Below are 17431 nucleotides of genomic sequence, written 5' to 3'. Positions count from 1 at the left end.
TTGTAACACCTAAACTGTCTTCTTTAATCATTTTTTAACAATGTTAGCCCACTTTACGTTTCACATTCAGATACTAATTGACAATGCATATTCTTAGGAAACACTATCATTCATGTTGGTTTAATTCAAAACTAACCAGCTGGTGCAGATTCAGATTATATGCTCAATTACTTTACTATGTTATTTGTCTTCAGTACCTGTCATCAAACAAATGTTTCTCTGTTTTATATGTATAATGAATTTTTGTGGCAATTATGTTGTCATGAATCACCATGATATTGACCTTACCAAAGATGTTTTGCCTGTATTATGTTACCTAAATTATTAAATCATGACTTTCAATTAAAATGTAATTATTATAAAAGCAAATGCTTAAGTAAATCCTAGAATCATTACAGTGAGCATAACATAAAGTGAAAACAATAAAGTGAAAACAACAAAGTATAAGGTAGATTTTCCTTCATCCTCTTAAAGGTACTCTTATTTTGGCTAGTAAAAGACCCTTTTTTAAAATTAAAATCGCTATTCAGAGAAACAAAAGATAAGTTGTATTACACTTTCCTTCCAAACATACTGACTTCAATATTTTATCTCATATTTTAGCTGTCAATTCATGTCTTGGAAATAAAGTTTCAAAAATATTCCATTTCAATGTAAAATTTCACTGTATACTTTCTGATTGGTTTACTATACCTTTGTCAACAGCTCCCTCTATGTTCCATAATACAAAAGCTTATTGTTCATGCTCTGAAAAACTGTGGATACATTGTTTTGTGACAAATACCCTCTTAGAAAAAACTTACGTTATTGGTATTATACAACAGGACACTGGAACACAGGTTTTTTAGTTGTCTCCATTGTCAAAAACATGTCTTACTATTTAACTAGACTCTGATTCCATTTTTCAGGGATGATTCATTAAACTCCTATTTTAATCACACTGTATACATATAGCTAATGCAGAAAAATCTGGGATCATGCAGGAAGATATAATGCAGTAACATATTAGTTCAGTTTCTTGTTACTTGAAATCATATATATTCTCTGTTCATATTTATGTTTTGCTACTAGGATAAAAATTATTCTGGTTTAGACTTTTGAAATGAAATATGATGTGAAGGGGAACATTTCTGTTATAAACAAAGCATATACATCAGAAAATAGAAAAACCTGACAGTTCAACCCAAGAGGCCACTTCTAAGAAAGTATAAAATGCTTGCCTTTTCATGGGGGAAAACAATTCAGATGGTGACCCATGAAATCAAATTTCACATCTGTTTTTGCTTATGTTCATGGGTGGCAACTCCAAAGCAACAGAACTACCAAATCCTTTTCCTATAGTGTCATTAAGTAAATGTTGGTGTAGTTTCTCCTGAGCTAAATAAAGTGTGACTTCAGAATCCTTCCCAACACAATACTAATGGTCAAAAAGTCTGCTTTAAGATAAAAGCAACATTTCTGTTAATATTTCCCATTGGATAGTTTTAAATTTTTGCTGAAGCCAGTGTGCTAAATTTTCAAAATATTAGTTTGCGAGTTAAAATTATAATTATCATAGTAGTTTTATACAAGAGTTTTAAATTAGAGGTATTTTAAAATTATAATTTAAAGTTAATTTGAAGCAATTTCATCCCTTTAGATCAACATTCTATTGTGATATCTAGTAAGAGACTTGTTCTAAAGCTACTTGGATGTGCCAAAATATATAGAGAGGCATTACAGCTAAGTGGGATAAAATTATAGAAAGTTGATCATTTTATTTTCTTTTATTTTTTATTTTTTGTCTTTTTAGGGCCACACCCTAAGCATATGGAGGTTCTCAGGCTAGGGGTCTAATTGGAGCTGCACCTGCCAGCCTATGCCACAGCAATGCCAGATCCCAGCTGCATCTGCAACCTACACCGCAGCTCATGGAAACGCTGGATCCTTGACCCACTGAATGAGGCCAGGGATCAAACCTGCAACCTCCTGGTTCCTAGTCAGATTTGTTTACACTGAGCCAGGACAGGAACTCTCAAAAGTTGATCATTTTAAAACAAACATGTACCCACATAAAAAGCACATTTGATACATCTCATTTCTTATTTAAAATATTTTCACAGCAATCTGAATCAAGAGGTATTACTTTTGCCATTTTTACAACTGGTAAACTCAAGCTCAGAAAATACAAATCACTTACTTAAGTCAAACAGTTAATTTGTGAAAAAGTTAAAATGCCCTCTAGATTTGACTGACCTCCACGATGGTATTCTTAAATCTACCATGACATTTTCTTCTTTTCTTTTTAAGTTGGCCTATAAACATATCCCAGTTTTAAGGGGACAGAACACATCACATAATTAAATGCAAATTACATGGCATACAGACATAATTTAATAATCATAAAAAGTAACACAAATTACTGATCTTTTTTTTGGGGGGGGGGTTCGTGACCTATGGATGTTCCTAGGCTAGGGGTCGAATCGGAGCTATAGCCACTGGCCTATACCACAGCCACAGCAATCCCAGATCTGAACCATGTCTGCGACCCACACCACAGCTCATGGCAACACCAGATCCTTAACCAACTGAGGAAGGCCAGGGACTGAACCCCCCATGAATACTAGTCAGGTTCATTAACTGCTGAGCCAGGATGGGAACTCCCATAAATTACTTTATACATGAATGTACTAGAGGAAAAGATTTATATAATATGCATCTGTCAAAAGGCTGATATCTCTAATATGAAAATGAATCTATCAGGTAAAAAAACCACATTCAGCAATGCCAGGAGTAAAACCAGGAAATATGAGCAGAGAATAAACAGTAGAGGAAATACAAAGAGCTTACTAACAGATCAATCTGACCAGTAGTCCAAGAACAACAAATAAATCTAAAAATAAGATGCTATATATTGGCTACCTGCTGGAAAAACATTTTTATAGATTGATGAAAACTTGTGTTTGTGAGTGCAGTGTAAAGTCACATCTTAGACCCTGACAATAGAATCATATGTAAATCTTCTGGAAGGAAAGTGTGTAGATTTTAATTCAATTCTACATTTACCTAATCTACTCATTAATATACAGTAATTGTTTATGAAGACACACATTACAAATTTATCCATAATGGAGTTCCCGTCATGGCACAGTGGTTAACGAATCCGACTAGGAACCATGAGGTTGCGGGTTCGGTCCCTGGCCTTGCTCAGTGGGTTAACGATCCGGCGTTGCCGTGAGCTGTGGTGTAGGTTGCAGACGCGGCTCAGATCCCGCGTTGCTGTGGCTCTGGCATAGGCCGGTGGCTACAGCTCCGATTCAACCCCTAGCCTGGGAACCTCCATATGCCGCGGGAGCGGCCCAAGAAATAGCAACAACAACAACAACAACAAAAGACAACAAAAAAATTTATCCATAAGACCCAGCAAAAACTTTTTCAATTTGGAGAATGTTTACAGAAGGTGTTTATCATCATATTGTGGAAGAAAACAATGTGGTAGACTATGCAAACATTGAAGGATAGTCACCATATATTTTTAAAAGAGAAACAAAAATTATGACATAATGAATTATGTATAATATTATACATTTTAGTTAATTACAATGGTTATGCATAGGCAAAAAGAATTGGAAATAAAAAAGGGAATGGTATGACATTTACTTACAAATGGATTCTACTCTATTTTTTATATTTAAATATATAGTTTTTATTAAATAAAAATCAGTAACTTTTAAAAGTAATTTTTTAAATTTGACAACTGTTCTTTTCACATGAGCAAATGGTTAACAGAAATAATGCTAAAAATTTCAACGCAAAATAGCAGTTAGCTACGCGTTTAAGGAGAATCTAAGTTACATCTGCTCATATGCAAAATTACAAAATAATAGAAAAAAGAAAAATCATTTTGGAAGAAAATATGGCCATATGAATTTGAAAGCATCATTTCTTCAAAATACAAAAACAAGTCTGGCTAAGGGTTTATCAATTTTGTTGATCTTTTCAAAGAACCAGCTTTTCGTTTCATTGATCTTTTCTATGGTTTTCTTTGTTTCTATTTCATTGATTTCTGCTCTGAAAGGAAACCCTACACAAAACAAAAAGACAACCCACAGAATGGGAGAAAATCTTTGCAAATGAAACAACTGACAAGGAATTAATCTTCAAAATTTATAAACACCTCCTACTGCTCAATACCAAGAAAAACAAACAACCCCGTCCAAAAATGGGCAGAAGATCTAAACAGACAGTTCTCCAAAGAAGACATACAGATGGCCAAAAAACACATGAAAAGATGTTCAACATCACTCATCATTAGAGACATGCAAATCAAAACCACTACGAGGTACCACCTTACACCAGCCAGAATGGCCATCATCCGAAAGTCTACAAACAAGAAATGCTGGAGAGGGGGGCGGAGAAAAAGGAACCCTCCTGCACTGTTGGGGGGACTGTAAATTTGTGCAACCACTGTGGAAAACAGTATGGAGATTCCTCAGAAAACTACAAACAGAACTACCATTTGATCCAGCAATCCCACTCCTGAGCATCTATCCAGAGAAAACCATGACTCGCAAAGACACATGTCCTCCAATGTTCATTGCAGCACTCTTTTCAATAGCCAAGACATGGAAACAACCTAAATGTCCACCGACAGGGGAGTGGATCCAGAAGATGTGGTACACATACACAATGGAATATTACTCAGCCATTAAAAGGAATGAAATACCAGCATTTTTTACAACATGGATGGACGTAGAAATTATCATGCATGCTAAGTGAAGTCAGCCATACAATGAGACACCAACATCCAATGCTTTCACTGACATGTGGAATCTGAAAAAAGGGCAGACTGATCTTCTTTGCAGAAGAGATGCTGACTCACAGACATTGAAAACCTTATGGTCTCCGGAGGAGACAGTGTGGGGGGTGGGGGGATGCGCTGGGGTTGTGGGATGGAAATCCTATAAAATTGGATTATGATTGTACAACTACATTGTACAACTACAAATGTAATAAATTCATTGAGTGAGAAAAACAAAACAAAATACAAAAACAAATAGCATTATATAAGGAAAGGAAGTTTAAGATAGAACAAATTAAGAGCCTTTCCAGGAGTTGAAATGCAGTGTCTTTTCTATGTATATCTGTGTATCCACCCATCCATCTATCCATTCATCCATAAAATGAGAATGTATATTTTAAATGTTGTAGGGAAATCAAGAAAATTAAGTAATAATTGAGCCATCACCAAAATAAATAAATATATAAATAAATAAAATAGCACCTTAGCTGCACAAATGAAATAAATCAGGGATACCCATATATGAAATTTCTTTCTTTCTTTCTTTCTTTTTGGTCTTTAAGGGCCGAAATGGTGGCATATGGAAGTTCCCAGGCTAGGGGTGAATGGGAGCTGTAGCAGCTGGCCTACACCACAGCAACAGCAACTCTAGCCAGAACTGAGCCTTGTCTGCAACCTACAACACAATGCTGGATCCTTAACCCATTGAGTGTGTCCAGGGATTGAACCTAGGTCCTCATGGATACTAGTCAGAATTGTTTCCACTCCCTTTTCAAACTACATTTTCCTATTCAGCTGTGCTTTTTTCCTCCAAAGATTTATCTACTCTTCAATCCATCTATACATTCGTATCACCTCTATAATGACTCCTGTTATATTGCTGAAGGAATGTCCCTGTAAATTTTAAATGGCATCTCAGTTTGAGTAAAAAGATTCAAGCACATTTATTACAAACAGCCCGAGAGAAGGAAACCCCATCTTCAATAATTATGTTAAGCTCTTCTAAACTTTCCCCCCTAGACGTCAGTATTTATGGTTTATTTTGGTTAATTTCACCTTATTTATAAGATTTTGAGTTTAGTGCTTCTACCACTTATATTTAACACCTTGATTCCACTTGTATGTTTAATTGCATGTAAAAAAACTCACTATCCCTCCATTTATAACCTTGACTTTGGTTTGACCCTTGTGTGCTATGTGGCTTGTATGGAAGCAGGTACCAAGAACCATAGCTCACTGTGTTCTGCAACCCTCAAAATGGAACCTGTATCTCACTACTTCTCATCACCTCTACTGCTAACACTTTAGCCCTGCCAACCTCATTTCTCACTGTTGAGTACTGCCCTGGTTTTCCAACTGGAAATTCTCAGCTTTAGTCCCTGTCAAATAGGCCTTTCTTGGTAAGCTTCTTACCAGGGAACCAATTTTCAATGTGAGACAACTCGCATGTCTCACTGATAACTTGGACACAATTGTCTAAAACTTAAGTTTCAATCCTGAATAGAGAATATAGAAATTTATGAACAATATTTTATAATTAGTATTTTACTGCCATGCATTTGTCTTACTGCCTTTTTGCCTAAGACCTAGGACCTAAAAACTCAATCATGATTATAAAACATGTGGGAGATTTTTAAACATGGTTTGAACTGGATTTGAACAAATTCAACATCATGAGCTTATAATGTAATTAAGTGGACCCAAGAAAAAGGAATATTTATACCAGAGTATTTCACAAATAAAACTTTTGAAAGTATTTTTTTTTAAAGGAAACTGGGACAGGAAATGGAAGGCTGTGGGGATATCAGTAAATCAGCCCAAATCTCATCTTTCTGTTTTTCCTTTATGTGGCTTCTAGTATGTTATGAATTATAATCCATTTTAGTAAATATTTGTAAGCTTACTAATATGATTGTGAAAGAGAAATGATTGAGTTTAAAGTTATATTGGTTGCCCTAAAGGAATTGAAGTTTAGTTTGACATTTATTGATCAGTGAAAACTATCTAGGAAATGGTCTTGAAAATTGGAACGGTCTTGGAAATTGAACGTAATTGTTATCTACCCCAGTTCACTAGAGTCACCTGACTTGTACTGCAGCAAATATGGGAGGGCTGTGTGTCTGGCTCAGTCATAGTTAATAAGAGAAACTGAGGCCCAGTTTATGTCAATGTACATTTAGCTATGGTTTATTTGAAAGAGAAATAAGGTCTGCTTGAATTATAAAGAAAGAGGAAGAAATTGAGCCTCAGATACCTCTTTAGGAACTTTCTTCTGTAATCCTCTACATGGACCTTGCAGAACACAGTGAGCTATGGTTCTTGGTACCTGCTTCCATACAAGCCACATAGCACACAAGGGTCAAACCAAAGTCAAGGTTGTAAATGGAGGGATAGTGAGTTTTTTTACATGCAATTAAACATACAAGTGGAATCAAGGTGTTAAATATAAGTGGTAGAAGCACTAAACTCAAAATCTTATAAATAAGGTGAAATTAACCAAAATAAACCATAAATACTGACGTCTAGGGGGGAAAGTTTAGAAGAGCTTAACATAATTATTGAAGATGGGGTTTCCTTCTCTCGGGCTGTTTGTAATAAATGTGCTTGAATCTTTTTACTCAAACTGAGATGCCATTTAAAATTTACAGGGACATTCCTTCAGCAATATAACAGGAGTCATTACAGAGGTGATACGAATGTATAGATGGATTGAAGAGTAGATAAATCTTTGGAGGAAAAAAGCACAGCCGAATAGGAAAATGTAGTTTGAAAAGGGAGTGTTTTGTGCACATGTGAGTTTGAGAGTATTTCAAGCCTTTACAGCAAGCATGGTTCTATGAGCTAAGCTTCAATAGGAGGTACTTAAAACCTGTGAATATGCTAAAAGGAAATAGATAAGAGCCAAGCAGATTTTGAAGACACAGGAAAAAAAAAAAAAAGAGAGAGAGAATAATGGATGGAACAATATCCTTGCCTTCTCTTTGCTTCTTGGTTTAAAATCACAGAGTCTTGGAGTTCCCGTCGTGGCGCAGTGGTTAACGAATCCGACTAGGAACCACTAGTCGGGTTGCGGGTTCCGTCCCTGCCCTTGCTCAGTGGGTTAACGATCCCGCGTTGCCGCGAGCTGTGGTGTAGGTTGCAGACGCGGCTGGGATCCCACGTTGCTGTGGCTCTGGCATAGGCCGGTGGCTACAGCTCGGATTCAACCCCTAGCCTGGGAACCTCCATATGCCGCGGGAGCGGCCCAAGAAATAGCAACAACAACAACAACAGCAACAACAAATCACAGAGTCTTGCCTGGTGCCTCTTTTCTGCCACAGTTCACACCTGGTACATTAGCAAATACCATCAAGGCAACCCTCAAAATGGAACCTGTATCTCACTACTTCTCATCACCTCTACTGCTAACACTTTAGCCCTGCCAACCTCATTTCTCACTGTTGAGTACTGCCCTGGCTTTCCAACTGACCTCCTACTTCTATGCTTTACTTCAAAGTTCTTATATTCCACACACTGGCCTTCATGTAAAGCAGGTCCTGTCATTCTTCTAGCACATGCTTAGGGAAAAAAAAAATCCACCAAGGTCAGTGTGATGTGATTCCTGCCTTCTCTCCAGGTTTTTTTTGTTTTTTGTGGGGTTTTTTTTGTTTTTTTTGTTTTTTTGTTTTTTTTTGTCATCGTAGTTGGTTTTATTGTATCTACTCTCTCACTCTATTCAAGACATACTTGTTTTTAAATATTTCTTGAACATGTCAACTACACCTTAACACAAATCTTTTTTCATTTGCTATTCTGACAGCCTGTGTAGCCACATAGATCACTCATTCATTCATTCAGGATTTTATACAAATACACTCTCTTCAGACAGGATTTCTCTGATCAGAAGATGCATTCTCTACCATATTACATGACTTTATTTTTCTAAATAGGACCCATCACTACTCAACATTATAAACTCTGTTTATACAATTATATAATTGGTATTCACTGTACTACATACTGCAGTAGTAAGGGAAGAAAATTATTCTGTTTAGTATTTGACTAAATGTTCACCATCTAAATTTTTAGACATTAAAAATACAAAATATGAATTAAAAATACAAAATATGAGTAAAATGGTTTATGAAAATGGGTATTTATTTAAAATGAGAAAATACATAACTTCTGTTTTTGATTATTCATCAGCTTTATGGACTATAAAGTTCACTAATTTGCAGCATAGCATTTTATGAGTTTTGACAGCTGTAGAGAGTCTCACAACATCCACCAGAATCACAGTATTACCCCCCAATTTGTCCTTCTGCTCTGTTTATAGTCAATCACCCAACCCCAATCCCAGATTCTGGTAGCCTCTCTTGATCACTACGTTTCTGCTCTTCAAGTACTGCATATGAACGGATTAACACCAGATGGGATCTACCTTGTCTGGTTTCTTCAATTTTTTTGTGATAAATCCATGTTGTGGCTTGTATTCACTGTTCCCTCCTTCTTTATTGATAGTAGTATTTCCTTCTGTGCATATACCACAGCTATTGTTTATCATTCATCAGTAGGTAGACATCTGGAAGCCTTCCATTTGAGCTATGACAATGTGACACTGAACATTCGTGTATGAATGATGGACATACATTTTCATCTTGGTGTAACATAATTGTTGCTCTACATTTGCACTAGCATTTGATAGTTTAAGCTTTTAAAATGTTCGCCATTCAAATAAGTGTGTTGAGGTACCTCACTGTGACTTTAATTTGCATTTTTCTAAGGACTGATGATGTTAAATGTGTTCCCTGTGATGTTTGCTTGCATTTATCTTCTTTGGTGAAGTATCTCTTCATGCTTCGTGACACTGCTAGTATATAGAATTATAGCTGAGAAAGAAGAGTTCTAGAAAGAAGTCCTTTTATCCACATGTGCTTTGAAAATTATTTCACCCTCTCTGTATAAGGTCTGTTTTTTTCTTTATTTGCTCGTTTGTCTTTATATGATTATTCAATGTTTCTAGCATCATTCATTGAAAGATTACTCCTACCTTGTTGAATTGCCTTGATACTTTTGTTGAAAATCAAATATATGGGCGGGTCCATCTCTGGATGTCCCATTGATCTATACATCTATCTTTATTATTATATCACACTGTCATGTTTATTGTCACTTTATAGTAAATCTTGAAGTAATTTAAATCCTCCAACTTCATACCTTTGAATTTTTTTTCCTATTCCAAGTCCTCTGAATTTCAATGGACCTTGAGAACCTGGCTGTCGATTTCTACAAAAGAACAACAAAAAGCCTGCTGGCATTTTGACTGGGATGGCTTTGATCTGTGGATTTGGTACTTTAATACTGAGTATCCCATAAATTCATCCCCTTATGTTTTTAGCAGTTATGAGTATTACTGTAAATATTATGTTAAAATATTAAATATTTAAAAAATCAATTTCTGATTGTTCATTGCAAGTATAAAGAAACACAAAGGATTTTTGCAAATTGACATCATATCCTAGTTTACCAAGACTCACTTTTTTTCTTTTTCCAGAAGGTTTTCTGGTAGACTTTTTAGTATTTTCTGGATGATAAATAAATACATTTTTACTCTTTGTATCAAATTCCTAGAATTGCTATAATAATGTATCACAAACCAGGTTGATTAAAAAGCTTTATTACCTTAAGTTCTTTATTACCTTAGTAAAACTTTTATTTTAGTTAGGTTTGTTCCTTCTGAAGGCTTTGACAAGGATACACACTTATCTCTGAGCTCCTGGTAAACGCAGACATTCTTGGCTTGCAGGTGCATCTCTCCAGTCCTTTGTCTTTACATGGTGCTCTCCCTGCAAGAGAGACAGAGACAGACAATGAAATAGACTAATATGCTTTCTGGATTCTCTTTCCTCCAGAAGAGTTGAGAAAGGGCATCCATTGGGGTTTTAATGGTCCCCAAGGAGCAGGGGAGCATGATGCAACATGTGCCACACCAGCAGCGACGCCAGATCCTTAACCTACTGCACCGGGCCCAGAATTGAATCCTCACCTCCACAGAGACAAGCCAGATCCTTAACCCACTGTGCCACTGTGGGGACTCCTCTTGCTTAAATTTGATACCTGGGGCAGGTGGGCATTTGGCCTGTCTGTGTTACCCAGCAATGCTGGGCAGTTGTTATAAAAGTAGAAACAGGGAGTTCCCATTGTGGCGCAATGGAAGTGAATCCAACTAGGAACCATGAGGTTGCAGGTTTAATCCCTGGCCTCACTCGGCATGTTAAGGATCCAGCATTGCTGTGAGCTGTGGAGTAGGTCACAAACCCAGCTCAGATCCTGCATTGCTGTGGCTGTGGTGTAGGCCGGCTGCTCTAGCTCTGATTAGACCCCTAGTCTGGGAACCTCCATATGGCTTGGGTACAGCCCTAAAAAAGACCAAAAAAAAAAGACTCTTGGTTGTAAGTGATAGAAAATACTACTCAGGAGTTCCCATGGTGGTGCAGCAGAAATGAATCTGACTGGTAACCATGAGTATTCAGGTTCGATCCCTGGCCTCACTCAGTGGGTTAAGGATTCAGCGTTGCTGTGAGTTGTGCTGTAGGTCACGCATGCAGCTTGGTTCTGGCATTGCTGTGTGTGGCTATGGTGTAGGTCAGCATCTGTAGCTCCAGTTCAACACCTAGCCTGGGAACTTCCATATGCCATGAGAGTGCCCCCCCCCAAAAAAAAACTACTGAAAAGAATATACAGAAAATAATAATAATAAAAATAATAATAAAAGCTCTTTCTGCTTCACGTCACTGAAAGATACATGAATGAGCTCTTGAGGAACAATTGGGTCCCAGCCTAGATGTCATCTCTTCTTGAGTCTCCTTTCCTCTCCACTGGCTTCAATGTATACAGGCACTTCCCACCTTGACGGAGGTCCCCAACAGCTCCAGATTTACCCACATCATAGCTCTCACTGGTTCAAGCCCCGTCAAAGAAGGAGCTTCTCTTACCCCATCTCTCTAAGCAGAGCCCCAGAATTTAGTGGCATGGCCCTAGCCTGGGTCTGGGGGCCATTCTACATGAGAAGTGACTGGTCAGGGGACTAATTAATCCACACCCATCAGCCAAACCTGGTTGTATGTCCACTTCTGCAGCTGGAGGATACATCAATCCTACCCCAACTTCATGAACTGAGGAGGAAGGAGGGGTGATTTCCCCCCAAAAAAATCTGGCTTTGTTACCCAAAAAGTAGGTGGAATGGAGTTCAAACATGCAAAAACAACAGATGTCCTCTACAGTGACTTTTTGGAGTTTGGTTTCTACTCATGAAAAATATGGCCCCCAAATATCTACCTCTCATTGCTGTATCAACTGGAAATGGAAATGAGAAAGCACGTACAACTCCTATTATGCTACTATAGCCCTGTTGATTTCACCCTCTCAAAGACTCTGTCTTCTGAAACCATTCCACTGCCTCTGTTCTTTCTCAGGATATTATTGCTCACCTACACTGTTGCAACTGTGTCTTCACTGGGCTTTCTGCCTTCCTCCCTCTCCCCTGGCTGGTGGCACCCCTTTGGTGCCCTACAGCCAGATTAATCTTCCATTTCAGCAGAGTTCAGGGAGCTAGAGAGCCCAGCGGTATTTAACTTGGCTTGCACTCTACCTCATGAATTTAAAGGCCAGATGAGCTGGACCATTCATCTGCTCCTTTTCAACTCCCCACAGTGAGCACATTTCTACGTCCTTCATGCCAATAGCCAGCCATCTGAGCTGCTTACGTATTTCTTTCTCAGGAAAGCTCAGAGGAAAATAAAAACATATATATATATATATATATATATATATATATATATATATATATACACACACACATACATACATATATATGTATATATAGTGTGTATATATATCATATATATAATATATATGATATATATATCTCCAACCCCAGAATTTGGAACCTTCCTTCTATTATCTCATAAAACATCATGTTCATATCATAATTGCCATCCAGCGAGAGGATTTGCAGCGTGGGTTCTGAGATGCATACAAATCGCCTTTCTCAACCTCTGGCTACAATAAGCAAACTTCAGAAGCTGACAGCTTATTGATAAATACCTAATAAAGCTTAAACAATTATTGGAAGCAGACAAATGAGAGAGGAGAATGGCAAGAGGTGCTGTGGCCAAAAATCACAGGGGAGAAGGGAGAGCCCCAGCAGCTCTGAGAGAAGCAGATTCCAGGAAGCAGAGGAGAGACTCGGAGGCAGGGATGGAGGACCAGAAAAAGTCAGGGAGGGGTGAGGGGCTTGGGGGTGAGGGTGTCAAGTGATGTACGAGATGGGCTTCTCCTTGGGGACCATTAAAACCCCACTGGATGCCTTTTCTCGACTCTTATGGAGGAAAGAGAATCCAGAAAGTGTATTAGTCTATTTCATTGTCTGTCTCTGTCTACCAAGCTGGTGTGTGGGGGGAGGCGGGGGAGCGGGGGGAGCAGTTCAAGACTCTAGACATTACATCTCATTTATTTATGTATTTATTTCATCTTTTTGTCTTGTGAGGGCCGCACCCATGGCATATGGAGGTTCCCAGGCTAGGGGTTGAATCGGAGCTGTAGTCACTGACCTATGCCACAGCCACAGAAATGCGGGATCCGAGACATGTATGTGACCCACCCCACAGCTCACAGCAATGGCAGATCCTTAACCTGCTGAGCGAGGCCAGGGATTTTACCTGCATCCTCACAGATGCTAGTCAGGTTCATTCACTGCTGAGCCATGACAGGAACTCCTACACACCTCATTTATAAGCACACCTAGCCCCCAATTTGCAACCTTTTTGTTTGTTAGTTCATTTTTGGCTTTTTAGGGCCTCGCCTGCAGCATATGGATGTTAGGGGTTGAATCAGAGCTACAGCTGCCAGCCAACTCCACAGCCACAGCCCATGTCAGGGACCAACACCACAGCTCACAGCAATGCCAACTCCTTAACCCACTGAGAAAGGTCAGGGATCACACCCACACCCTCACGGATCCTAGTCGGGTTTTGTTACCGCTGAGTCCCAACAGGAACCAATCTTGAGGCTGGAAGAATTCACATCTATTCTAGGATGCCATTCCCTGAAATTGACCTAGAGTGACCCTCCCTGTTGGACTTCAGGAAGGTATCCCAAACTCTTCATTCATTCACTTACTCATTCAGTTGTTCAACACACATGATGTATCAACTATATGCCATAAATTATGCTCAATAAACTTCCAGTCTAACCAAAGATGGTTGTGGGAGGGGATCATTAAACAGTGGTACATGCTGAAAATGGAAGCTTTGAGAATTCGGAGATGTTTTCTCTGGTCTGGCATAAGTGTGGGAGTGGAAGTCTTCACAGAGGAAATAACATTTAAACTGCAATCTGAGCAGTTCCCACTGTGGTGTGGTGGATTAAGGATCTGGTGCAGATATGGTGTAAGTCTCAGCTGCAGATCAGATTAGACCCCTGGCTCAGGAACTTCCATATGCTTTGGGTAGAGCCAAACAAACAAAGAAACAAAAAACTCCTGCAATCGGAAAGATAAATAGGAGTTGGGGGAAGGGTATTCCAGGCAATAACAATAGCAAGTGCAAAGGCCCTGGGGTACATGAATTTTTTGAGAGGAATCCTGAGACCTTAGCTCCCAGGTTGATGCAAATATGGAACCACCCCACCCCCTTAGCTCCCTCCCCACAGGAAGAGGGTCTGAGTCCCATGTTTCTGAGCCCATTACTGGTAAGTTACCATTTACTGAGGTAGGTTTCCCCATGCCCATTTTAGAGATGAGCTCATTGACATGGACTGGTTGTCACCTATGTGGGTCACAGCTAGTGCTTCTGTTTGGGACTCTAACCTCCAAACCCTCAGGTCTGCCTTTTTCCCTTCCTCACTCTTCAGCCCCAGCCTAGCAAACCTCCCTAATTATTCAGCATGTGCATAGGTAAGGATGCTCCCCTGTCCTGCCAGATTCCCAGCAGGGACCAGAACTCTCCCAGATGCCCAGGGAAGTGGGTTCCCAGAGATAGGTTTCTTCTCTAATGCATCCCCTATTGACCACCCTAGAATATTCAACTATCACTATGCTCATGCGTGCAAACCACCCCTGCCACACACAGACCATTTACCTAGATTTTATTCTGTCTTCTGGCCCTTCCCCTCCATCTTGACTCCCAGATCTCAACCTCTGCAGATTCATACACCTCCATAGCTTTATCTCCTGAGATGGCAAGAAGGTACCAAATATGAGTCCTCATTTCATGGAATGACTCTTCTAAAGATGATCTGCTTCAGAAATAATACAGAAATGACTTGGTCTCTTATTCATCCGTTCTTTTTTTTTTTTTCTTCCCTCCTTTTTGGCCACACTCATGCCATATGGGAGCTCCCAGGCAAGGGAGGTACAACAGCAGTGACCTGAGCTGCAGCAGTGACAACGCCAGAATCATTAACCCACTGAGCCACAAGGGACCTCCTATTAATCCATTCCTTTTTTTTCTTTTATCTTTTTGGCTGCCCTAGGCCATATGGAGTTCCCGGACCAGGGATAGATCTGAGCCACAGTTGTGACCTCTGCTGCAGCTGTGATGATGCAAGATCCTTTAATCCACTGTGCAGGGTGAGGGGTCAAACCTGCGTCCTGATGCTGCACAGACACTGCTGATCCTGTTGCACCACAGCAGAAACTCCTATTCATCCATTCTTTTTTTTTTTTTTTTGCCTTTTTATCTTTTTGCCTTTTTCTAGGGCTGCTCCTGTGGCACATGGAGGTTCCCAGACTAGGGGTCTAATCTGAGCTGTAGCCTCTGGCCTGATCCTTAACTCACTGAGCAAGGCCAGGGATTGAACCCACAACCTCATGGTTCCTAGTGGGTTTTGTTAACCACTGCGCCATGATGGGAACTCCTATTCATCCATTCCTAAAGTCATTTGAACTAGTCAACAATACCTCTTGGAGCCAGTGCTCTTTCCTGCGAAACTGGCATAATTCGGACACATCCTGCCTACTGACGATGTTCTAAATATTTCAGAGGCCTTCATATTAGGGTAATAGTTCACCCAAAAAATTGCCAACACCACACTCCCCCTCCTCAGTTGATGGCTTATTAATGACCAACCTGATTGTTTTAAGATTGGATGTGACTAAATTTATCTTTCTTCCCTATGTGGTTTCTGTGCAGTAGAATGATCCCCATGCGAGAAGATACCCCTTCCTGTTTTAGGTCTGATCTCTCTATGGAAGAGTGTAGGAGCCTCAACTCTTGCAGTTGTCAGTTGTAGAAAAGCCATCTAAACTAGCTTAAACAAAAATGTTTGCCTCCCAAAACTGGGAAGGATTCCAAGGCAGTGCCTGTGATCAAAGACCCTCGAAACCAGAGCACCAGGAGTTCAACTGTATCCAAACTCTCTTTTCCCACTTTCTCAGCTCCTGTGTCTTATTTCTGCTTGTTTCTATTTTCATGCTAAACACAAATCAGAAACAAAACCTCTCCATATTGCGGAGAAGCTAGCCACAGACAGCCCCAAATTCATATCCTCCTTGCATACAAAAACTATCAGATAAAAGTGTCTCTTCCATCGTTTATGTGTATATAAATATTGGGGGGGGGGGGAACTCTGATTGGCTCTGCTTGGATCATGTGCCCATTCCAAAGTGGACTATTATCGGTCAGGTCTGGCTCACATGACCAGCCTAGATGCTGAGAGGGTCAGGGACTATGACCAGAAGAAGGGAAATGAGGGTGGAAGTGGGTGTTTATGGGAAGCCAAAAATAATAGATTTCCAGCCCAATAAATATCACTGCTATATGAAGAAGACACATACACGTAGGAAGAGTTTCAGGGTGTAGGAAAATAGGAGTATGGATGGGTAAAGTATTTCTCTCGAGAATTTTTTAAAGGTGTTTCCAAAATCCCTACTAAGTGCTTCTATATACCTTTGATCCAGGAAGCCAACTGCTATGACAGCATTTGCAGGAGGGAAAAAAAATATAGAAAGATGTGTGTATAAGAATTCTCATTGTACCACATATTCTTCATCCATTCATGTGTACTGTAGAAAATTAAACACTGTAAAGCAACTATAATGGAAAAAATAAAAATCATTAAAAAAAGAATTCTCATTTTAGCATCATTCTTTTTTCTTTTTAGGGCACACTGAGGCATATGGAGGTTCCCAGGCTAGGGGTCAAATGGGAGCTACAGCTGCCAGCCTGCGCCACAGCCACAGCAACGCAGGATCCAATCTGCATCTGCAGACTACACCACAGCTCATGACAACTCAAGATCCTTAATCCATTGAGCAGGGCCAGGGATTGTACCCACATCCTCATGGATACTAGTCAGGCTTGTTACCACTGAGCCACAATGGGAACTCCCATTGTAGCATTGTTTTCAATAACAAAGAAGAAATAACCAAACAGTATAACATAAATTAAACATTAAGCAAAATGTTACATTAATTAAATGCCATATTATTAATTTTTAAGGATTATATGAGCATTTATACATACTGACATGGAAGGAAATTTATATGTTTAAAACTTTAAAAAGTCAGGTTGCAAAAAATGTTTAGTCAAATTTTGGGGGTTTTTTCTTTTCTTTTTTTTTTTTTTTTTTGTCTTTTTAGGGCTGCACCCTTGGTGTATGGAAGTTCCCGGC

This window comes from Phacochoerus africanus, chromosome 5, assembly GCF_016906955.1.
Source record: "Phacochoerus africanus isolate WHEZ1 chromosome 5, ROS_Pafr_v1, whole genome shotgun sequence".
Taxonomy (NCBI): Eukaryota; Metazoa; Chordata; class Mammalia; order Artiodactyla; family Suidae; genus Phacochoerus; species Phacochoerus africanus.
Note: the sequence above shows the minus strand (reverse complement) of the source record.